This window comes from Zingiber officinale, chromosome 2B, assembly GCF_018446385.1.
Source record: "Zingiber officinale cultivar Zhangliang chromosome 2B, Zo_v1.1, whole genome shotgun sequence".
NCBI classification, from domain to species: domain Eukaryota; kingdom Viridiplantae; phylum Streptophyta; class Magnoliopsida; order Zingiberales; family Zingiberaceae; genus Zingiber; species Zingiber officinale.
Genome location: NC_055989.1, coordinates 63,656,063 through 63,681,656, shown reverse-complemented (window position 1 = coordinate 63,681,656; position 25,594 = coordinate 63,656,063).

The following is a 25,594-nucleotide window of genomic DNA, read 5'->3' as shown; positions in this document are numbered from 1 at the left end:
TCCAAGCAGGGAGCTTGGCACGGGAAAAGTCCAAGTATGGAGACTTGGCACGGAGAAGTCCAAGTATGGGAACTTGGCAAATGGAAGTCGGAGAAGGCTCGGTAGCTCGTTCTCCGGACTAGGTCAGAGAGGGCTCGGTAGCTCGTTCTCTGGACCGGATGGAAGTCGGAGAGGGCTCGGTAGCTTGTTCTCCGGACTGTGGTCAGAAAGGGCTCGGTAGCTCGTTCTCTGGACCGGATGTGGAAGTCCTGGTGAGTGAAGCCAGGCAGTTGGAGAAAGTCCTGGTGAATGAAGCTAGACAGGGGAAAACCCTAGTGAGTGAAGCTAGGTGAAAGTCCTGGTGAGTGAAGCCGGGCAAGGGAAAATCCAGATGGATCAAGGGTGATCGGACATCTGGTGTTGAGAAGGTCAAGTAGGTCAAGGGAGTGACCGGATACTTGACACAAAGAGGAAAGTCCAAGTGGGTCAAAGGGATTGAACGGACACTTGGTAGGGAGTCTTAGCAGGTCAAGGGAGTGACCGGATGCTAAGCATAATGTACCAACAGGTCAAGGTTGACCGGATGTTGGTTTGGGAGACTTGGGACTTGGTTTGGGCAAAAACCAAGCTCTGGATCGGTCACCAGACCGATCCAGTGATACGCTTGTGTATTTGATCGGTCTGCTGACCGATCAGATAACAAACAGAAGGCACGCATCGATTCTGTGAGCTTACTGATCGGTCTGGGGACCGATCAGCATGGAGCCTGATCGGTCTGCAAGACCGATCAGGCGATATCCTGATCGGTCTGCCGACCGATCAGGTGACGATCTTGAGGAGTGCGAGGAACCGCACTCAATAAGCCCTGATCGGTCAGCAGACCGATCAGGCCATACCCTGATTGGTCCCCACGACCGATCAGAGCACGATCAGTAGCTAGCAGAGTTCGGGAGAAAGCGCTAATCGATTTGTGGACCGATCAGGCACACTCTTGATCGGTCTGTGGACCGATCAGGGCACTAGCCGTTGCGACGCAACGGCTATATTCCTTCTTGTTTTTCTTCGCATGTATAAAAGAAGCTACAGGGCTTCGTTGCTACTATTGCTTCCTCCTTAGAACTTCTGTTCTTGTGCTCTAGAGCTTCTGCTCTTACCTGCTATCAGAGCTTTGCTGAGCTTCTCGCAGCTGAAGCTTCGCGTGAGCTTCTCGACTGGATTCTCGTCAGCTGCTGCTGGTGTGAAGTTGCTGCTTCATCGCCTCCGGTCGACAGAGAAGGCAAGCGAGTGTTGCATTCATATTGTTGTTTGTATTTGCTTCTTGCTTTCCTTGTACTCCTTTCTTGTTGTTATAAGTATTGTGGCGAGGTTTCTCCACCCACAAGGAGCATTTATTAGCCGGTTCTCCGGGGACTCATCCACCGACGGATTGATAGGCTTCGTCCACCTTACGGACACGCCGAGGAGTAGGATTTTATCTCCGAACCTCGTTACATCGGTTTGTTTGAGGTTTGTCTTCTTTCCCTTTCGTTTCTGTGTTTATTTTCCGCTGCGGTAACACGTTTTGTAGAAAGAAACGACGATTTGGGGTCGGCGATTCACACCCCTCTCTAGCCTCCGTACGAAGGATCCTAACAAGTGGTATCAGAGCGAGGTTGCTCTTCGTCGGATTAACACCCGGGGGAGCACAAGCTAGAGAATGGATCGACTCGGAGAAGACATCACGATTCCACCCTTCTATGAGTGCTGCGACTTCGCGTATTGGAAGGTAAGAATGAAGTATTTTATTATGACTAACCTAGCAAATTGGAATTGTGTACAAGTAGGTTTTATTCCTCCGGTGGATAGAAAGGGAGAACTTCTCAAGAAAAAGAAGTGGACGAAAGAACAAATCCACCAATCCACAATCAACGACGAGGTAACGAAAATCCTTGAATTTTCATTACCTAGTGATATCTTGTGTAAAATAGGTGGATACCACAATGCCAAGGAGTTGTGGAACAACTTGGCTAAGTTCCATGAGGAGAGCTCCAATTCAAGTCATGAAGAGGAGTCAAGTGAGTCAAGTAGCTCACATCATGGAGGTAAAGAATTAGAAGTTGAGGGCTACTCAACATCTATGGAAGAAGAGGAGGAGAGTTCTTCTTCAAGATTGGTGCAAGAAGAAGCTCCTATCTCCGGAAGGGATGAAGAAGAGAGCCTACATCCATCCTCAACCCTAGGTAACTCAAGCGATTTAATTTCAAGTAAATTACATATAATGTGCTTTGAGTGTAGGGAATATGGGCATTACAAGAGTAAATGTCCAAAGAGGATTAGGAAGACTCCACCGGCACCAAAGGTCAAGGAAGCCGGAGTCCCGAAACGCAAGAGCAAGGAGCACGTGGTGTGCTTCCAATGCAAGCGAAGGGGACATTATAGAAGTCAATGTCCGAGGGGGAGGCAACCTCACAAGGACAAAAGACCAAGCACGTGTAAAGGGGGAGCGAAGGCAAACCCTAAGGTATCCTCTAAGGTTCATTCTTGCACTTCTAATAAGATACATGCTAGTAGTCTTATTGCAATTGTCAAGAATGATAAGCATGATAATCATAGAAATCAACATGTGTGCTTAGGTGCTAAACATCTTAGCCTAGATAAGAACAATACTAGGAAGGCCAACCCTAGGATTAACTCATCTAAGGCTAAGGAGAACCTAGGTAGAAACCCCAAGACAACTAGACATATGCCTAGGAACACCTCAAGAAAAAATGATAAATTAAAACTTGAGGTTTTAGAGAAAGAAAATCAAGTCTTGAGGTCAAGACTTAACACTCTAGAAAATGCCCTAAAGAATTTAAAGAAGTCAACTCTAGGGTCTAAGGGTCAAATCTCAAAGCCCAAGGACAAGAAAAGTTTGGGTCACAAACCTAAGTCCCAAATGGTCAAGCCCACCTATCATAATGTTCCATTCGATTATGGAACAAAACCTAGGGCTAGGAAGAACAACACCAAGGTCACAAGGAGAGTCACCCCTAGAGTTGATCTTGATGAGTCCCAAATGATCAAGGCTTTAAAGCCTAAGAGGGTCATTAGGAGGGTTGCTAGGGAAGTCATCCCTAGTGAATATTTAGTGAACCCAATGAGCTCAAATAGGTATTGGGTTCCTAGGAGCGTGATTTCATCACGCTAGATGAGTTAGGGTGTGCCAACCTTACTTGAATAGGTAGTTAACCTAATCATGGCAAAAGGTGGCACTTTAGGAAGTTTCAAGGTGCAATCAAGCCTTGAAAATGAAATTGAAAAATATTCCTAAGGTGATTAGGATGTGCCAATCATATTTGAGGAGTTGTCTAGAGTCAATTTAATTGGCACATAGTGATCTAAACATCCTTGATATATGATCTTAGATCTATTACACTTAGGAATATAGAACCTATGGCAAGATGATCAAAATTATCAAAAATGGCAACTAAGGCTAGTTTTAGGTATTTTCTATACCTTTATGTGTTATTTTCCATATATTGTTTGCCATATACCATGTCATGACATCATATTTATCTTATGATCATTTAAAATGTCATGATAATGCTTAGGTTAGTTTAAATGTCATGCTTTATTTAAGTTTCACACTTTATGCCATGACATCATGACATTGACACATGTTTTTACTTATGAAATCACTATATGCCATGTCATCATCTTGTGCATTAATGATCAATGAAATTGATTTAAGGACTAAGACACAATTTGATATGGAGATCAAATTGTTGTTTAGAAAATGCATGAGAATCTAGTTTAAGATAACCTAGACCCATATCTCACATCAAAATTGACTTGAATGTGTTTTGATACACCTTAGATGTGTGTGAGATATTAGGATTATGAGTTAGGATCAAGGTGCATAGTTTTTTTTTTTTTTTTTTGTACCTAGATGAACCTAATTCAAAAGTGGGGATCATAGGGAAAGCTTGTGTACAAGTCATGTGCATATAGCCCTAAGATTGTGGTCCCAAATTAAAGGGTTTAAAATCATTTCAAAATTGATTTGAAAAACCTTGGTGAAGCTTTTCTAGTGATAGCATTCATCATTGAACAAAGTGATACAAAGTTTTTGAAACTTTGAGCTATTTCAAAACTTTTTGAACTTTGTATCAAGATTTAAAAATGGAAGTTATTTTCATAGAAAACTATTTTTCCTTGATAGTATATGTTATGAGGAATATATCCTCAAAATTTTATAATTTTTGGAATTTTCTGGAATTTGTTGTGAGTTTCTGAATTTCGGGAGAAGGAAATCAGAACTCGAGTCTGTCCAAGGCTGGATCGGTCACTGGACCGATCCAGGGAAGGCTGGATCGGTCTGGGGACCGATCCAGAGGGGTTCTGATCGGTTCGGTGACCGATCAGGCGTGCTGAATTTGCTGAATTTCGACTGTGGTCTGAAATTTCAGCTGTGGGAGTTGAGTTTCGGGTTTCTAAAGGTTTGAAACTCTCCAAGACATTGTTGGTGCAATAGTCAAGGGGGAGTTGACCTTTAGGGGGAGTTTTATCTATTAGTCAAGGGGGAGTTAACTTTTAGGGGGAGTTTTTGTTAGGACCAAAAGTAGCTAGAGGGGGGGGGGTGAATAGCTCGTCGCGTTCGCTCGGTGCGCTTCGTTGCTTGGCGTTGCTTGTTTCTTCTTGGATGTGCAGCGGAAAATACAGAAACAAATACAACCACGCTAACACTAGGATTTTACTTGGTATCCACCTCCAAAGGAGGTGACTAATCCAAGGATCCACACCACGCACGCACCCTCCACTATGAAACACTCCTTTTCGGTAACTACCGAGGGCGGAGAAGCCAAGAAATGCAGTGAAAACCCTAACCCTAACTTCTTCCTCTTGCAATGGATCCGCCTCTTGACTTGGAAAGCCTCCAAGAACCTTCAAGAACTGGCAATCACGTGCTTGTAGAGAGCTGTGGAGGAGCTGGAATGAATCTGAGAAGAGCTCGTGAAGAGATGCCGAAGACCACGCTCGCCTGCGGCTTTAAACACGACGCAACGGTCGGATCCCGATCGATTCAAATGTTCCGAATCGATCGGGGAGGCTTTGGATCGATCCACGGATCGATCCAGAGCGCCTCTGTGCTCTGGAAACGTGCCTGGATCGATCCACGGATCGATCCAGCGCTTATCGCGCGAAGCAGCATCGTCCCGATCGATCGGCTGATCGATCGGGACCTCTGGATCGATCCACGGATCGATCCAGAAGCTTTCTGTTCGCTGGGAAGAATCTGGATCGATCCACTGATCGATCCACATCCTGGATCGATCCAGAACTTGGTTTTTGCCCAAAACCAAGTCCCAAACCTCCCTAACCAACATCCGGTCAACCTTGACCTGTTGGTACATCATGCCTCGCATCTGGTCACTCCTTTGCCGCCAGACTCCCCACCAGTGTCCGGTCAATCCCTTTGACCCACTTGGACTTTTACTCGTCGTGCCAAGTATCCGGTCACTCCATTGACCTACTTGGACTTCCACCAGATGTCTGGTCAACCTTGACCCATCTGGACTTCCTTCCTTGCCAAGTATCCAGTCAATCCCTTTGACCTACTTGGACTTCCCAACACCAGATGTCCGATCATCCTTGATCCATCTGGATTTCCTTCCTTGCCTGGCTTCACTCACCAGGACTTTCACCTAGCTTCACTCACCAGGATTTCCTTCTGCCTAGCTTCACTCACTAGGACTTTCACCTGGCTTCACTCACCAGGATTTCCTTCTGCCTAGCTTCACTCACTAGGACTTTCACCTGGCTTCACTCACCAGGATTTCCTTCTGCCTAGCTTCACTCACTAGGACTTCCATTCTGCCTAACATGCCAGTTAGGACTTCCCAGTCAAGTATCCGGTCAACCTTGACCTACTTGACTCTTCTTCGATCAATATCTTATTGTCAAACATCTAAACCCTAACCAAGACTCAGCTTGATTAACCAGGTCACCCTTGACCTGAGGGATATTGCACCAACAATCTCCCCCTTTTTGATGTTTGACAATACCACAAAAACACTTACAATCCCACATGTAAGTTAGGCTAATCCTATAGCCTCCTTTTTCATGCCACTAGGTAATGAACCCATAAATTAAGCTTTCCATTCTCCCCCTTAGAGGGCAAACTCCCTCTAGGTAATGAAAACCTAACTTACTTCCTTTCATTCTCCCCCTATTGGCACACATCAACCCCTTACAAAAAAACATCAACCCGTCTTTGGACACACATCAACCTATGCTCCAATTTTGGGCACACTTCAACAACTCCATTTGTTGAAGACTCTCCCCCTGAAGAGTTGCTCATCGTGATCACAATTTCACTCATGTGATCAACTCAATATTGAAGGTCTCATACCCTTCATTATCCTTAACTTTTCCCTCAATGTTGACAAATACCCAACCTTGAGCATTTTCAACCACTTGAGTTGCCACTTGAAATGATGAGGATATCCACTCCCCATTTATCCCCATTTCAAGTTTAAATGCTCAACCTTGAGCAAGTTTACAACAGAAGGTTAACCACCTTCCAAGGTTCATGAAAAATAATTTTCATGCCTTTAAAGAGTCCCTCCCCCTAAAGACATGGTGGTAACTTCTGTCATTGCACCAACAAAGACTTGGAATCCCTAAACCTTTAGGAAACCCAGATTTAGAAGTTTTGAGGTTCAAATGTTCAAAATTTGAAACAAACCTCAACCTAAACTTCAACTTAGCCTTCCTTTACCATTCCATCCTTGTTTTCAACACGAAAACACCCCTTTTTATGTATACACATGTATTTTAAGGGTTTGGAAAGGTTACCTTGACTAAAATAGGTTCAAAGTGCTGAAATCAGGCTTTCCCAGCCAAAATCAGCAACTTGAATCGATTGGAGTTGGGTTCCAATCGAATGAACCTTTCTGAATCGATCCACTGATCGATTCAGACTACCTGGATCGATCGGCTGATCGATCCAGCGAGCTACTGCTCGCGAGATTTGCCTTCTGAATCGATCCATGGATCGATTCAGGCACTCCAATCGATCCATGAATCGATCGGAGCTCTGATAGTTGCTGAAATTCCATTTCAGTCAACTTCAGAAACCCCTAGAAAATTCTACAAAAATTCAAAAATTATGAAATTTCGTGTAGACATTGTTTAGGGCATATAGTATCAAGGTAAAATAGTTTTCTATGAAAATACATCATATTTTCAAAGATTGACACAAACTTGAAAACTTCCAAAAACTTTAGTGTTTTCTTCAAGTTTGTGTCTAACTATTCAATGGTGATTACTATCAAAAGATAGCCTTCACCAAGGTTTTCCAAAAACATTTTAAAACCATTTTCAAAACCAATATCCCATCATGTTCCTTGGGCATAATGCACATGACTTGTACATTAGCTTTCCCAATGATGGGAAAACACATAACTATGTGTTTTGATGAACCTAAAACTCAAAAGAATGCACTAAATCAACATTTTGAGTTTTGTTCATCTTCCTAACATCTCACTTGTATCTAATGTGCACTAAAACACATACAAGTCATCTTATAGTCCTTGTGAGATGTAAGATTTTGGTTTTGCCCTATTCTAGGGATCATGCATATCTATCTAGGCATTTCAAAGATATTAGACATCCACCTAGGATGTCACTTGTTAATAAGTGTTGTTAAATGCCATTTATCCTTAATTACAAGAAATTAAACTAATGCATGATAATGTTATGGCATACATCAAAAGGAAATAATTTTCAAAAGAAAATATCCTATAACTACATGATGTATGAATGTCATGACATGGTATTTTTGTATTTTTCATAATAAGTCATGAATGCAAAAGTAGACATGATGTCATGGCATATGATGGGCAAACAATCATGGCAAGATTTAGCATAAATAAGATATACCTAGATTACCTATCTAAGTATCGTTAATCTTAGCTAATCCTAAACTTACAACTTAAACCTAGATTGCCCTTAAGTGCGTCAAGAAAACGCCAAAACCTAAATTGGCATTTCCAATTCCCTTGATTAATTTATGCCAATTGAAATTAAGCATATTCCTCAAATGTTGGCATATTTCATTTTTCCACAAGAGTAGCACTTTAAAGTTAAGGCCCGGATTGCCTTAAATTTCCTAAGAACATACCAAAATCCCAACTTGGTAGCTCTTATGAATTTCCCAATATGTGCCTTTTAAGATTAAAATCAAATTTTCACCACTAGGCACATTTTACTCTTTCAAGGAGTAAATAATAGTTCCATTTCATTTTCAAAGGTTAACAAAAACCTTGAAAATGCTCCTTGAGTGTCAATTTCCTCAAAGTTGGGTTAACTACCCTTCTAATTGGAGTTGACACTCTCTAACCCATTTATGGGTAGAGAAAATGCTCCTAGGAACCCAACACCTATTGGTGCTCCTTGGATGCTCTAGGTACTCACTAGGGATAACTTCCCTAGATACCTTCCTAGTGACCTTGTTGGGCTTCTTAGAAGCCTTGGTCACATTTTCTAAGTCAACCCTAGGGATAGCCTCCTTGTGACCTTGTTAGTGACTTTCTTAGACTTCTTAGAAGTCTTAGTCACTTTGGTTGCAAAAATACTCTTAGGGATGACTTCCCTAGTATTCTTGACTTGACCACTAAACCTAGGGTTTGTTCCATAACTATATGGAACCCTATGATAACTAGGCACATCCTTCTTAGCCTTTGGTTTGTATCCCAAACCTCTATGGCTATTTGATGGCTTTGACTTTCCTAGCCCTAGGTTTTGCTCATTTTGCCCTTTTAGGATATTTTCCATCCTTTTTAGGGTCTTTTCCATTTTATCAAGTCTTGATCTCAAGACTTGATTTTCTATCATTAAATCCTTAGAATTTGGTTTTTCATTAAGTCCATGAGCATTTTGGTTTCTAGGCTTGTATCTAAAATCCTTAGAGTTATTGCCTAGACTTTTACCTACATTCCTAACCCTAGGAGTGATAGTCTTAGCATGTAAGGCCACATGCTTTTCCTTAAAGCCCTCATGCTTTCTATTCTTATGGTAAATTGCATTAAAATGATAAAAATTAGACCTATCATGTTTTTTACCATAATGTAAAGGAGTAGGCTCAATAAATGTTACCTTCTTCTTTACCTTGGAGGCTCCCCCTTGACTAGTGCCTCCTTGAGCCTTAACCTTCTTCTTCCCTTTGGGGCATTGACTACGATAATGCCCCTTTTGATTGCAAGAGAAGCATATAATATGCTCCTTGCTCTTCTTTGTGTTGGGGATGGTCTCCTTGGGCTTCACCTTGCCCTTTTGTGCCACTTGGCCCTTCTTCTTGGCTAATTTAGGACACTTGCTCTTGTAGTGCCCATGTTCCCTACATTCAAAGCATATAATATGATTTTTATTATTAATTGAAATATTTATACCTTTGCTTGTAGGGGTGGCATCTTTTTCTTTGGATCCGGAGGTAGAAGCTTCCTCTTGATCGGACCTTGATTCTCCTCCATTTGATTTTTCTTGACTTGTGGAGGTAGAAGCTTCTTCCTCCTCTTCTTCTCTTGACCCGGATGTAGAAGCTTCTCCTTCTTCTTGATCCGGCGTCACCAAGGATTGCTCCCCCTCAATCCTAGAGGTGGAGGCTTCATCATCTTGAATATGAAACAAGGAATATGCTCCCTCCTTGTTCCCTTCGTTGCATTCCCTTGAGGATGAAGCTTCTTGGATTTCCTCTTCTTCGGAGGTTGAGCATCTCTCAACCTCGGAATCCTCCTCTTGGCCTTGCTCCAAAGAGTCTCCCTCTCTGGATTCTTCTTGATCTCGTACAGTGGAGGGGATCTCTTCATGAAGCTTGGCCAATTTGCTCCAAAGCTCCTTGGCATCTTCGAATTCTCCAACTTGAGCCAAGATGTGGCTAGGCAATAAGTTGACCAAAAGCTTGGTCACTTTGTCATTTGCCTCGCCTTTGAATTTGCTCCGAGCTCCATCTGCTTTTCTTTAGAAGCTTGCCCTTGGAGTTCGTTGGAGCTTTGAAGCCTTCCATTAGAGCAAACCATTGCTCTATCTCCATCATAAGAAAGTTTTCGATTCTTGATCTCCAAGAATCAAAACTTGTGGAAGTGTATGGTGGAGCACCCTTGTGTCAAATCCAAGTCCATCTTGGAATTGCATCTTGAAGTTGAGCTTGATGAAGTCTTGAACTTGAAGAATTTGCTCCAACTTCTTCACCCTCTAGCTTTTCTTGATATGCTTGACCCTTCCGGCGATGATTCCGGTGAAGAGCGGCCTTGCTCTGATACCACTTGTTAGGACCAAAAGTAGCTAAAGGGGGGGTGAATAGCTCGTCGCGTTCGCTCGGTGCTTGGCGTTGCTTGTTTCTTCAAGAATATGTAGCGGAAAATACAGAAACAAATACAACCACGCTAACACTAGGATTTTACTTGGTATCCACCTCCAAAGGAGGTGACTAATCCAAGGATCCACACCACGCACGCACCCTCCACTATGAAACACTCCTTTTCGGTAACTACCGAGGGCGGAGAAGCCAAGAAATGCAGTGAAAACCCTAACCCTAACTTCTTCCTCTTGTAATGGATCCGCCTCTTGACTTGGAAAGCCTCCAAGAACCTTCAAGAACTGGCGATCACGTGCTTGTAGAGAGCTGTGGAGGAGCTGGAATGAATCTGAGAAGAGCTCGTGAAGAGATGCCGAAGACCACGCTCGCCTGCGGCTTTAAACACGACGCAACGGTCGGATCCCGATCGATTCAAATGTTCCGAATCGATCAGGGAGGCTTTGGATCGATCCACGGATCGATCCAGAGCGCCTCTCGGAAACGCCGATCGATCCACGGATCGATCCGGCGCTATCGCGAGAGAATTCCCCCGATCGATCGGCCGATCGATCGGACCTGATCGATCCACGGATCGATCCAAGCTTTGGGGAAGAATCGATCGATCCATCGATCGATCCACGGATCGATCCGAACTTGGTTTTGCCCAAAACCAAGTCCCAAACCTCTAACCAACATCCGGTCAACTTTGACTGTTGGTACATCATGCCTCGATCTGGTCACTCCTTGACCTGCCAGACTCCCACCAAGTGTCCGGTCAACTTTGACCCACTTGGACTTTTACTCGTCGTGCCAAGTATCCGGTCACCCATTGACCTACTGGACTTCCACCGATGTCTGGTCAACCTTGACCCATCTCGACTTCCTTCCTTGCCAAGTATCCAGCAATCCCTTTGACCTACTTGACTTCCCAACACCGATGTCCGATCATCCTTGATCCATCTGGATTTCCTTCCTTGCCTGGCTTCACTCACCAGGACTTTCACCTAGCTTCACTCACTAGGGTTTTCCATCTGCCTAGCTTCACTCACTAGGAGTTTCACCTGGCTTCACTCACCAGGATTTCCTTCTGCCTAGCTTCACTCACTAGGACTTTCACCTGGCTTCACTCACCAGGATTTCCCTCTGCCTAGCTTCACTCACTAGGACTTTCACCTGGCTTCACTCACCAGGATTTCCTTCTGCCTAGCTTCACTCACTAGGACTTCCATTCTGCCTAACATGCCAGTTAGGACTTCCCAGTCAAGTATCCGGTCAACCTTGACCTACTTGACTCTTCTTCGATCAATATCTTATTGTCAAACATCTAAACTCTAACCAAGACTCAGCTTGATTAACCAGGTCACCCTTGACCTGAGGGATATTGCACCAACAGTTTTTACTCCTAAAGACTTGAGTGATGTGGGATTATCACTAAGTTGATTGTTGAATTTAGTTTCAAGAGGGAAATTAAGAGTTTCAATGAAAGGTATGGGACTTTCATTAGGAAGAAACTCTTGACCTTGATTCACTCCTTTTGATGTGTGTCAAAAAGGGGAAGAATGTCTAGAGAATGTTCAAGGAAGAACATTGGAGTTAGTGGGAGAGTTTGTTGATCACGACGAGTGAAGTTGTGAACAACGATAACTTACTCTTCAGGGGGAGAGTTTGTTGATGTGTGCCAATAGGGGGAGAATGAAGGGTTTAAGTTAGGCCTTCATTATCTAAGAAGGAGGTTGCCTTCTTAGAAGGAGAATGTAAGGTTGTAACTTATGTTTCATTACCTAGTGGCATGAGGAAAGTTGAGGCTATTGGATTAGCCTAACTTAAAGGTATTGTCAAACATCAAAAATGGGGAGATTGTTGGTGCAACCTTAGGTCAAGGTTGACCTGGTTGACCCGACTCGAGTTGACCTGACTCGAGTTGTATTTTGATGTTTGACAAGAACAAAAGAGTTGTATGTTGAAGGGAGTTTGGCATGGTGAAAAGTCCAAGCAAGGAGCTTGGCACGGGAAAAGTCCAAGTATGGAGACTTGGCACGGAAAAGTCCAAGCAGGGAGCTTGGCACGAGAAAAGTCCAAGTATGGAGACTTGGCACGGAGAAGTCCAAGTATGGGAACTTGGCAAGTGGAAGTCAGAGAAGGCTCGGTAGCTCGTTCTCCGGACTAGGTCAGAGAGGGCTCGATAGCTCGTTCTCTGGACCGGATGGAAGTCGGAGAGGGCTCGGTAGCTTGTTCTCCGGACTGTGGTCAGAAAGGGCTCAGTAGCTCGTTCTCTGGACCGGATGTGGAAGTCCTGGTGAGTGAAGCCAGGCAGTTGGAGAAAGTCATGGTGAATGAAGCCAGGCAGGGGAAAACCCTAGTGAGTGAAGCTATGTGAAAGTCCTGGTGAGTGAAGCCGGGCAAGGGAAAATCCAGATGGATCAAGGGTGATCGGACATCTAGTGTTGAGAAGGTCAAGTAGGTCAAGGGAGTGACCGGATACTTGACACAAAGAGGAAAGTCCAAGTGGGTCAAAGGGATTGACCGGACACTTGGTAGGGAGTCTTAACAGGTCAAGGGAGTGACCGGATGCTAAGCATAATGTACCAACAGGTCAAGGTTGACCGGATGTTGGTTTGGGAGACTTGGGACTTGGTTTGGGCAAAAACCAAGCTCTGGATCGGTCACCAGACCGATCCAGTGATACGCTTGTGTATTTGATCGGTCTGCTGACCGATCAGATAACAAACAGAAGGCACGCATCGATTCTGTGAGCTTACTGATCGGTCTGGGGACCGATCAGCATGGAGCCTGATCGGTCTGCAAGACCGATCAGGCGATATCCTGATCGGTCTGCCGACCGATCAGGTGACGATCTTGAGGAGTGCGAGGAACCGCACTCAATAAGCCCTGATCGGTCAGCAGACCGATCAGGCCATACCCTGATTGGTCCCCACGACCGATCAGAGCACGATCAGTAGCTAGCAGAGTTCGGGAGAAAGCGCTGATCGATCTGTGGACCGATCAGGCACACTCCTGATCGGTCTGTGGACCGATCAGGGCACTAGCCGTTGCGACGCAACGACTATATTCCTTCTTGTTTTTCTTCGCAGGTATAAAAGAAGCTACAAGGCTTCGTTGCTACTATTGCTTCCTCCTTAGAACTTCTGTTCTTGTGCTCTAGAGCTTCTGCTCTTACCTGCTATCAGAGCTTTGCTGAGCTCCTCGCAGCTGAAGCTTCGCGTGAGCTTCCAGTCGTCGATCAGCTGCTGCCGTTGGGTTGTGAAGTTGCTTCATCGCCTCCGGTCGACAGAGAAGGCAAGCGAGTGTTGCATTCATATTGTTGTTTGTATTTGCTTCTTGCTTTCCTTGTACTCCTTTCTTGTTGTTACAAGTATTGTGGCGAGGTTTCTCCACCCACAAGGAGCATTTATTAGCCGGTTCTCCGGGGACTCATCCACCGACGGATTGATAGGCTTCGTCCACCTTACGGACATGCCGAGGAGTAGGAGTTTATCTCCGAACCTCGTTACAACGGTTTGTTTGAGGTTTGTCTTCTTTCCCTTTCGTTTCTCTGTTTATTTTCCGCTGCGCTAACACGTTTTGTAGAAAGAAACGACGATTTGGGGTCGGCTATTCACACCCCCCTCTCTAGCCTCCGTACGAAGGATCCTAACAATATGTATGCTCGACGCTTACCAAGGCTATCATCAAGTGCCGCTCGCCCGTGAAGATCAAGAAAAAGTCAGCTTCGTCACAGCCGACGGCACCTATTACTATAATGTGATGTCGTTCGGATTGAAGAACGCGGGAGCCACATATCAGCGTCTGATGAACAAAGTGTTCAAGGAGCAGATCGGGCGAAATCTGGAAGTATACGTGGACGACATTCTCATCAAGTCCGTCCGAGCGGCCGATCTCTTAGAAGACATGGAGGAAACTTTCTGAACACTACGGAAATATGGAGTCAAGCTAAACCCCCAGAAGTGTCTGTTCGGAGCAAAAGGAGGGCGTTTTTTGGGATACATAGTGACTGAGCGGGGCATCGAAGCAAATCCCAGCAAAGTGAAAGCATTACAAGATATGCCACCCCCAAGAAATTTGAGGGAAGTGCAACGTTTGACAGGTCGGATAACTGCTCTGTCCAGATTCATCTCCAAGACCGCCGACTGGAGCCTGCCTTTTTTCAAAATCTTGCGCAAAGCTGCTAAGTTTCACTGGGATGAAGAATGCGATCGGGCGTTCGAAGATCTGAAGACATATTTGAACTCTCTACCGGTACTAGCCAAGCCAGCTGCGGGTGAGCAGCTTTGTATCTACTTATCTTCAACCAAGCAAGCAGTCGGCTCGGCACTAGTAAGGGCGAGTGGAGAAGAGCCTGTATATTTTTTGAGCCATATTTTAAAAGATGTTGAATCTCACTACACCGGGCTCGAGAAGCTGGCTTTCGCTTTGGTCCTCACCGCTCGGCGCCTCCGTCCCTATTTCTTGTCTCATACTATCATCGTTCGTACGAATAGTCCATTGGGAAGAGTGCTGTTGAATCCAGAAGCGTCCGGACGGCTCATCAAATGGACGACAGAGTTGAGCGAATTTGACATTCAATACCAGCCCCGTTCGGCGATAAAAGCGCAGTCCTTGGCAGATTTTGTTACCGAAGTACAAAGGCCAGAGCCCGAAGCCATGTGGAAGATATTTGTGGACGGATCGTCCACTCGGCTCGGGAGCGGTATTGATGTATTATTGATGTCTCCCCAAGAAGAGAAGATGCATCTATCCGTCCGGCTTGATTATAGAGCTACGAATAATGAGGCAGAGTATGAAGCCCTTATAGCCGGCTTACAGGCCGCCCGGCATGTAGGGGCCGGACGGGTGATGTTGCATTCAGACTCTCAGTTGGCCGCTCAGCAGCTCACAGGTACCTTTGAAATTAACAACGCTCGGCTCAAACTCTATGCCGAAGCCTTTGAAAAACTCAAGGCCGACTTCAGAGAGTGGGTGGAGGCCGAGCCGCTAGCCAAGATCACCGAGCAGATGGTCAAGAAGTTTATTTGGCAGCACATCATCTGTCGGTTCAGCATCCCTCGCCGACTTGTTTCCGACAACGGACGGCAATTCACTGGAAAGTTGCTCGAAGATTGGTGTAAAAGTTATGGCATTGAGCAACACTTCACGTCCGTAGCATACCCCCAAAAGCAATGGTCAAGCTGAAGTAGCCAATCGAGAAATTCTTCGCATTCTGCGCGCTCGGCTCGACCATTTGGGAGGAAGTTGGGTGGATGAAGTGTCGGGCGTCCTATGGGCCATCCGAACGACTCCAAAGGAAGGAAAGGGCGTCACGCCTTTCCATCTGGTATACGGCGGCGAAGCGGTGATTCCTGTCGAAGTCGGTGTCGAGTCCGTCCGGATCCAGAATTATGATGAGGGCAACGCCGAGCGGAGGAACAATGAGCTGGATTTGGTTGATGAGGAGCGAGCCAAGGCGTCCGTCCGGCTAATGGCGTACCGTCAACGAATGAAGCAAAACTACAACCGGCGTGTAATCCCCAGATCATTTCAGGTCGGCGACCTTGTATGGAAGAAAGTAAAGCCGGTCGGCGACGCTGGCAAGCTGGAAGCTCCTTGGGCGGGCCCCTTCAAAATCATCGAAAAGCTCTGTTCGGGTGCTTATTATTTGGAGGATGCAGACGGGCGGCAGCTAGATAGACCATGGAGCGCCAATCATCTCCAGCCGTACCGAGCGAGATGAGAGGTGCGCTAATGTAATTTCTCATGTACTTTGGTCGCCTATGTATTTGTAATGCAGGAAGCAAAAAATGATTAAGGATGGCGCATGGTTTCGCCGAATGGTAGGGTTAAAGTTAGCCTTAAAGGCCGTCGAGCTCCGACGTTAAAAATCGAGAGACGAGCCGGCATCTATAAACCCTCCGAGCGGAAGACCGTCGAGCTCCGACGTTAAAAATCGAGAGACGAGCCGGCGTCTATAAACCCTCCGAGCGGAAGACCGTCGAGCTTCGACGTTAAAAATCGAGAGACGAGCAGCCGACATCTATAAACCCTCCGAGCGGAAGACCGTCGAGCTCAGACGTTAAAAATCGAGAGACGAGCCGGCGTCTATAAACCCTCCGAGCGGAAGACCGTCGAGCTCCGACGTTAAAAATCGAGAGAAGAGCCGGCGTCTATAAACCCTCATGGCCTTGATGGGTTCCGACGAGTATATCGCGTCCTTCTCACTCCACGGGTATTCGGGAGTCGAGAAATTTGGTTAGAGCCTTCGCTGGTCGGTAGGCCAGTTTTTTAGTTGCATGATTTTTCGGTAATAGAATTTAGCATGGTTTCTCTAACGAAGGCCCCGTGTCGTTCGGCCGGAGGTATATTGTACGAGCCGCCCGCTCGAAATCGAAGACCCCGGATCGTTCGGCCGGAGGTATATTGTACGAGCCAAAGACTCGATGCCAAAACTCCTGCGTCATTCGGCCAGGTAGATATTGTCCAAATTAGGCTTAAAAGCCCGTCGAGCTCCGACGTTAAAAATCGAGAGACGAGCCGGCGTCTATAAATCCTCCGAGCGGAAGACCGTCGAGCTCCGACGTTAAAAATCGAGAGACGAGACAGCGTCTATAAACCCTCCGAGCGGAAGACCGTCGAGCTCCGACGTTAAAAATCGAGAGACGAGCGGCGTCTATAAACCCTCCGAGCGGAAGACCGTCGAGCTCCGACGTTAAAAATCGAGAGACGAGCCGGCGTCTATAAACTCTCCGAGCGGAAGACCGTCGAGCTCCGACGTTAAAAATCGAGAGACGAGCCGGCGTCTATAAACCCTCCGAGCGGAAGACCGTCGAGCTCCGACGTTAAAAATCGAGAGACGAGTCGGCGTCTATAAACCCTCCGAGCGGAAGACCGTCGAGCTCGGACGTTAAAAATCGAGAGACGAGTCGCTATAAACCCTCCGAGGAAGACCGCCGAGCCCGACGTAAAAATCGAGACGAGCCGGCGCCTATAAACCCTCCGAAGGAAGACCGCCGAGCTCGACGTTAAAATCGAGAGACGAGCCGGCATAAATCTCCCCACGGAAGACCGAGCCCGACGTTAAAAATCGAGAGACGAGCCGGCGTCTATAAATCCTCCAAGCGGAAGACCGTCGAGCTCCGACGTTAAAAATCAAGAGACGAGCCGGCGTCTATAAACCCTCCGAGTGGAAGACCGTCGAGCTCCGACGTTAAAAATCTAGAGACGAGCCGGCGCCTATAAACCCTCCGAGCGGAAAACTGTCGAGCTCCGACATTAAAAATCGAGAGACGAGCCGGCGTCTATAAACCTTCCGAGCGGAAGACCGTCGAGCTCCGACGTTAAAAATCGAGAGACGGGCCGGCGTCTATAAACCCTCCGAGCGGAAGATCGTCGAGCTCTGACGTTAAAGATCGAGAGACGAGTCTGCGTCTATAAACCTCCCGATCAGCAGATCGTCGAGCTCAGACGGTAAAAATCTACGTTAAGAGGCGGACAACCAGAGTCTATAACGTCGTCGGACGGGTAACGTGCTGCGTAATCCTCAGCTGTAAGGGCCGACCCATAATCAGGCATGCCGATAAGGCGAGGATAAAGACAACGTGTGGTCGAGCGACTCCTTTATAAAACGCACTTAGCGCGAGAAAATTAGGACCGGCACAAAAAGTTAAGGATTGGATGCTGGTCGAACAAACAAATAACAAAGGGAGAGAATTCATTTACACCAAACGGTGAATAGACAAAAGTGATAACCACAGGCTTCGCCCCGAACGGCGGGCATACAAAAAACAAAAGATACTTGAATGAAGTTTTACAGACCCCTCATTCATTATCAGCAAAATTAAACAGAGAATCAGGGATGGAGGCCATCATGACCGCTAGGTCTTCGGGGGGGATCGACAGCTCGGCTGGTATGTGGCCCTTGGTCTTCAGGTAGTTGACTGCCACTTTGATCGCCTCTTCAAAAGTTAGGGACAGCTTGTCACTGAACCTTTCGCCGAATTCATCCGAGCGGACGAATGCTTGGCGCACTTCCGTTGACCGACCGGGCTCCCCGTCTTGATATTCTTTAAAAGTAGCCTTGGAAGCGTCAAGGGTAGCTTGTAGATCCTTAAGAGCATCCTCTACTTTAGTCTGGTCGGCCAAGCGACCCTCCCGTTCGGCGGCCAAGGAGGCATCCAGGTCCTTCACTCGCTGCTCTAGCCCCCCGTTCTCTACCTTCATCATATCCATGTCGTCGATGGCTTGGCGCTTCCGGGTGGTCGCGGTCTTTATCTCCTTGTCCCGCTGCTTGACCAAAGCCTCAAGTCGAGCCACTTCGCTCGACAAGCCGGAGGACTTACCCCGCTCGGCTTCCAGCAGCTTTTTGGCCTTCTCCAGAGCGACCGTTGACTGTCTGCTTTCTCCCGCGGCTTTGAGCTTTTTCAGCTCGTCCTCCAGTTCGGCTTGGCGGTTGCTGATGGCAATCTGCTCCACCCAGTTCTGCGAACGGATATGAACAAGTTAGAAACTCAACTCAAGTAACCAACAAGGTAAAAGAACATACCTCGGTCGCCTGTTATAGATTGTTGTCGCCTAGCTGACCGGGAGTCATCATGGCAATTCGGAGCCGAGCATCCTCCCAGGCTTTGGCAAGAGGACCCGTAAGGGTGATCTGCTGCTCGGGAACCGCTGGCCGACCAGCAGCTGCTAAATATTCCTCCGAAGGAAGGCGCAGGACAGTTTTTATCAACCTTGGGCCGCTCGGATCACCCTGGGGCGCAGCGGCCTTACCGGACGGCTCACCGGTGGAGGAAGAAGGACGGTCGCCCAATCGCCTAAGACGTCGCATGGTTCGGGGAGGACTGGAGGGCGGCACCTCAAAAGTAGCCCTTGGAGAGCCGCGCGGCGTGGGGGTACTCTCTATAGAGACCGTCCCGGATAGCACTGGAGCTTCATCTCCCCGCTCGGACTACGATTCATCAGATGGAGTTGGTTGAGAGGCTGGCTCTGGCCGTCTGCGCTTCCGAGTTGCCAGGGGGGCTTCGTCAGCCGAGTGGCCCTCTACCCCGACTTGAGTAGAGGGCTCTATATCGCCTGCAGCCTCGCCGAGAGAGGCAGAAGCGTCTAAGGTTTCGGGGACAATCTGAGTCCCCTCACCCTCTCCGCTGGCCGGACCAGCTGAGGCCAAGCTCCGCTCGGCGACCTCCCTATTCTTGGCCGCCTCGATCTCAGCGGCTCTCAGTTTCAGCCGCTCGGTAGCCTTTGCGCGCCACATAACTTCGGCTGCAGAAGCAAGGCAGATCGGCGGGAATAGAAGACAAGCCGAATATATACAGTACTCCCGGAAGGAGCAGCTTGTCGATGTGGTAGCGCTGGCCGACCAGCCGGTCGGCTGCATGAAGGTAGGCCGGATCACCCCTAAACTTGCTGAGCTCCGGTTGTGCTGGCATCGCCGTCTGCCATTTGATACGGAAGGCCGGTGGCTCGGGGAAACGCATGTAGAAATAATGCTCCTTCCAGTGTTTGTTGGAGGTCGGCATATTATCAAAAAGGACAAAACCTATCCTAGATTGGAAAACGAAAGTACCCCACTCGGCTTGCTTAGGGTAGTAGAAGTAATGGAACACTTTAGGGTCCAATGGGATGTTGTTCAGTTTAAAGAGAACTACCACCCCGCTCAGCAGCCTAATGGAGTTCGGAACTAGTTGGCCGAGTGGGATGCGAAAATAGTTGCATACTTGTAAGAAAAACTTATGGGGAGGAAAGCGTAGCCCGGCTAGAAATTGATCTCGAAAAAAGAGGACGGTGTCGGGCGGCGGTTCATGAGGCCGGTCAGTGGGAGTAGCTAATACTATGTGGTGGTCGACCGACAGGCTATATGTTCGAGTGAGGCGCAGGGCGTCCTCCTCGTCAAACTGGCTCTCCATGGTTGTGTATCAAAGACCAGGAGCACCGCCGATCGGCTGTGAAGTGCTAGTCATGGTCGAAACACAGTAAAAAATTCGGGACAAAAAGAAGGGTTCGAACAAGAAAGAAAAGGTGGCAGACTGAAGGGGACAGCTAACAGAAAGAAGAAGAGGGAGGGAGCGAGGAAAAGGAAGGCTTACGAGCAAAAGGGATGATCGAAAGGGGCCTCGGGGTCGTCGGGGAGCTGAGACACGAGGTCGCCGGAGCAGAAAGAACAGCGAGAAGTCGAAGGTCGACGAAGCAAGAATGCGGCGAAGAGGAGAGGTCGCGAGATTTATAGCCTTAGCCTCGAACGGCCTCAGCCGTCCAATTCAGGTCGTAAAGAACTAGGCTATCATCCAGCCGCTCAAATCAAACGGCGGCTGTCCCATCGGAAGTGAGGCCGGCACCGTACGCTGACGACAGCGGGAGCGCCACGTGTCAACGGGACACAGGGCGCATTTAATTAACGCCCCTTACCGCGCGCAGCGCGCGTGCTTGGAGTTAATGGAGAAGATTCGGCATGAATTCCGAGGGGATACTGAAGACGTCAGCATGATAGCGCCGAACGGGCATGAAGAAGAAGGTAGGCCGAGCGGATGAACTTTCCCGGGCCCAGCATAGTGGTGATCACTCAGTCAGACCGGTAGTCCAGTCAGTCGGACTCCGCCTCCTTCGACTAGACTTGAAGGGGAGGCAAGTGATCCAGCGGTAAAAACGGGGGACCCCCTTTCCGGGGAGTCAACGCCACGTGGAAGTCAGAGGGCCAGGTGGCCGATCGGATAAGGATGGACCAACTGGACGACCGAGAAAAGGTGGGATTAGTAGGCCGACCGGAGAAGGGGGGTTGATTGCCCAACCGGCCGACCGGTGTCTTACTGATGGCAAAAGGTGCCCCGGCGGGAGTCGGGGTTCCGGCGCTCGTCAAACAAGAACGAAGGGCCGAGCGGATGGCACGTTCGGCCGAAGACATAAGGTAGCATACTGCAAACAGTCTCCATAGAGCACATTACCGAGGATCTCCTAAGCATACCAGTGCATATGGATGGCCGGACTTGATGTGAGTGCCGACCGGCCGAACGTGAGGTGAGTGCCGGCCGGCCGGACGCCCCGGCATGGAGTAAGGAGAGAAGGACAAGGAACATCTTCTGACAGCTATCATGCTCTACGACTAGGCCATACTCCAAATCTAGCGACAAGGTGTTCTGCTGTCCCATCGAAGACGTGCCTGGGCTGTAGCTGTATGGTGTCAGGTAAGCTTTCTGACAAACACATACCGAGGTATGGGTTAAGGACACGTATTTGCCTCGGTAGGCATGCGTGAGCTCCTTTACCGCTCTATATAAGGAGCCTTATACTTCGCCGGAGGTACGCGTTCTACGATTTCGGGAGCCACTTCTTCATTGTCGAGCTTTACCTGACTTGAGCGTCGGAGGGTCGTCGTCGGGAACCCTTTCCCGGCCTGACTTCTGTGCAGGTTCATCGGAGGCCCGTGCGAACAGTCAGGAGATCTACGTCAGCTGTTTGGAGAGCGCCACGTGCCCAGCGCCCGTTGATTCAGCTTTCGGACAGGTTATTCATGCTCAGTTGGGACATCTAGGTCTTGATAAGTTGAAACAATTACATCCTAGTCTTTCTCACTTAGAGTCTTTTTCTTGTGAGTCGTGTCAATTGGATAAGCATGTTCGTAGTTCTTTTTCTCCTCGCACTGTGAGTCGGGTTGCGCCCCCCTTTGCTTTGGTACATTCTGACGTTTGGGGTCTGAGTCGTGTTTCTTCTACATTGGGATCACGATATTTTGTTACTTTTATCGACGAATGGTACAGGAGATTAGTAAGGAAACTAAGCTACCTTACTATTACTCGTTCAGATATCTCATTTACGGTAAGTGTAGTAAGTCAGTTTCTCAACTCTCCATGCAAAGAACATTGGAATGCTGTGACTCGCATTATTCGATATATCAGAGGTGCACCAAGAAAGGGTTTTTTGTATGCAGACAAAGGACATACTCGAGTCATAGGGTACTCTGATGCAGATTGGGTAGGATCTCCCACTGATAGAAGGTCCACTTCTGGGTTTTGTATATTTGTTATAGTACCTTATTTCTTGGAAAAGCAAAAGGCAGAATGTTGTGGCAAGATCTAGTGCAGAGGCAGAGTATCAGCTATGGCCATTACTAGTCAAGAGCTTATATGGCTAAAACGATTGCTTCATGAACTAAGGTTTGGGGAGGCTACACAAATGTCACTTATATGTGGTAGCCAAGCTGCCATGCATATTGCCTCGAACCCAGTTTTTCATGAGAGAACAAAGCATATTGAAGTTGACTGTCACTTTGTTATAGAGAAAGTCATATCAGGAGAAATATCTACTAGTTTTGTCAACTCACATGATCAACTAGCAGATCTATTCATTAAGTCACTGAGAGGTTCTCGAATTGATTACATATGTAACAAGCTGGGTGCATATGATCTATATTCTCTAGCTTGAGGAGGAGTGTTAGAATATTGTAAATATAATAACTAGGGGTATTATTGTAATTATGTTGTATATCCTTCTCTATATAAGTCAATAATTCCGTGGTATCTAATACACGGTTTTCTTTTAACATATGTCATTAAGGGGAAAGGGAAAAAAATTCTAAGAGGTGTTCTCTGTTAAAGGAGGAAGAGAAGTCTAAAAAGTATTCCTCTTGAAGGGAGGAAGGGAAAAAATCTCCCCTCTCCACATGGCTCTTATCCATCCCCATATCAACATCAAAACTCAGGTTCGATTCTAGCATACCCTACACCAATAATCTCCCTCTTTTAATGTTTGGCAACCAAGGTTTATAGTTAAGTTTAAAATATACAAAGATAAGTAAACAAGCATTTTTTTTAACTCTCCCCCTGAGTTTAATAATCCTCCTTGAATTTATGCCATAATATCTCTCCCCCCCTCCCCCTCTCCCTTTGATACACATCAAAAAATTAGGGTAACAACAATCACCAAGTTTAAACCTTTCAAAGGGAAAAATGAGGGTTTTGAACTTTTTGAGACAAAATTTGAAAACTGTAAAAGTTTGAAAGTCTTTTCAAAGAAATTTTTTTTAAAAAATATTTAAACCCAAAAGAACTAGATTTATAAAGTTCTAAGACTTAAAAAATTTCTTAGATTTTGACTTTGAAAGGAATAAGTTTTGAAATTAGTATTAGAAATTTTATCCTAAAATATTAAAAATTTAAAAGAAAGTAAGTGTTACAACTATAACTTTTCAAAAAATTTTAAAAAATTAACTAAGTGTTAAAAAAAACAAGTGTGACCTTTTGAAAGTTTGTAGGAAATATTTTAAGGAAAAACTAAGGTTCAAAAAGGAAAATTTTTTGAAAAGTTTTCTAATCAAAGTTTTTCAAAGATAAGCTAGAATCTAAGATTTTGAAAATTTTTTAAGAAAACACTGAACCAGAATATGAAGTGGAAAAACTTTTCACTAAGTTTGAATTAAGAATAAAATTTAAGAAGAAATCTTTGAATAAAAAATATAGCTTTAGAAAATTTTTCTAGTACACAAGTATATAATTTATGAAATGGTTTGTAAAGAAAATTTTTGAAACATATTTTTGAAAAGGCATAAGTTTTTGTAAAGAGAGAAATTTGAAAATATGAGTTTTTCAAATTTGTTAAAGAAACTTGGTCTTAAAGTGAATTCAAAAATGATGTTAATGTTTCCCCTTTCTATTTTCCTATAAGTCCAAACATGTATGAAATACATAAGTTTTGAAGTTTTCTAAATAAAAACATCTAGTAAATATTACTTAAAGAAATGTCCAACCGTCATACTTAGCTAACTACCATAAAATAGCAGTTGTTGATTAAGGTTAGTCAATTTGAGTGTTTGTATCCAATTAGTTTCTTACTAGCTAAATTACTCAAATTGATCAATGAATATGTTTAAAGCTCAGATTTATAACGATGCACTTACATAAGCATCTAAAATCATAGGCTAAGTCCTAAACATCTCATATTATTATATTTTTCAAAATACACAAAAAAAAGATATCCTATAATGCTTGTATAACCATTGCTAGTCAAGTATCAGCTTCATGTTATATGACAACCATTATTCCTCGGCCATTCAAAGCACTTTTGTTCCTAATGGAAGGTAAGCTATTCATATGCTCCTTGTAATGTAAAAGGCCAAAAAAAAAATCACCCTTTTGGTATGCAATATTAGTAATCCATTGTAACTTACACATCATTTTAATTATAACAAACTAATTTGTAATATAAACTTTCTAGAAAAATTCCATAAGATATAATCTCACAAAAAAAAGAGAGAGTCGCAAACCGGGATTGAAGATTAAATTAATCAATAGCACTTCACCTGAAACCCTATGTACAATATTCGATTAGGATATATATATATATATATAATTTCGAGTTTGAAAAATATATGTTATTTAAATTCGATTTGAAGTTCAAAAATATAATTAATTTTGGCTCGTGCTCGATTCAAAATAAAATTTCAAACTTGAGTTTGGTTTAAATTATTTGAACCTTGATTTGAACAAAATCAAATTATAGTTTGAAATGATTTAAATTCAAGTTCGGTTTGAGTTATTTGGATCATATTTTAAGAACATTTAAATTAAAATTGTGTCAAAATAATAGAATTCATGAGTTTGGCTTCCAAATTGCTCGTGAATAATCAAATAAAATATTATGAGTTCAAATTTGACTTGAAAAAAATATTAAACATGTTCGAGTTAGGTTCAAATTCGATAATTTTAAATAAAAATCAAATATTATTTTAGTCAATTAGAAAAGCTTATGAACAAACTCAATTTGTTTGCGCTCCTAATTATGATGACCTTTTGATCCTACTTACAAGCTTATGGTGGGCTTGGGGTCCATGAGGTTGACTACCAAAAAGACGTATATAATCAAGCATGGAACAAAAGAAATAGGACATTCGATAACCCTAAATTAAAAGAAAATTATACTCCTTTAAAAGAAATGAAACTACTATGAAAACTATGATAATTTAAACTATATAATTAATTATGTTAAACTAGTCTAATAATAGATAAATCAACTTCAATTCTTCACCCTTAATAGTTTTTAAATCAATGTAGGGCCTGGGATCAGCTAGCGATTGGTTTCACGCACTTCTTTATTTTATTGTACTTTGTACTTATGTGCCTACTCTTGGTTTTTCCTTGACCTCAGAATTCACAGACTTAAGATGATTTCGAGGTTTAGACAATATTATAGTATGATCTTTCTCAAAGATGCTTAGAGATAATATTGGAAACTGTTTTAATTAGGGTCCATTTATTTTATTCGACAGGAATTGCTACTTTATGCATTGGTGTGGTCATGCTTTCTTTTCATTTATCGACA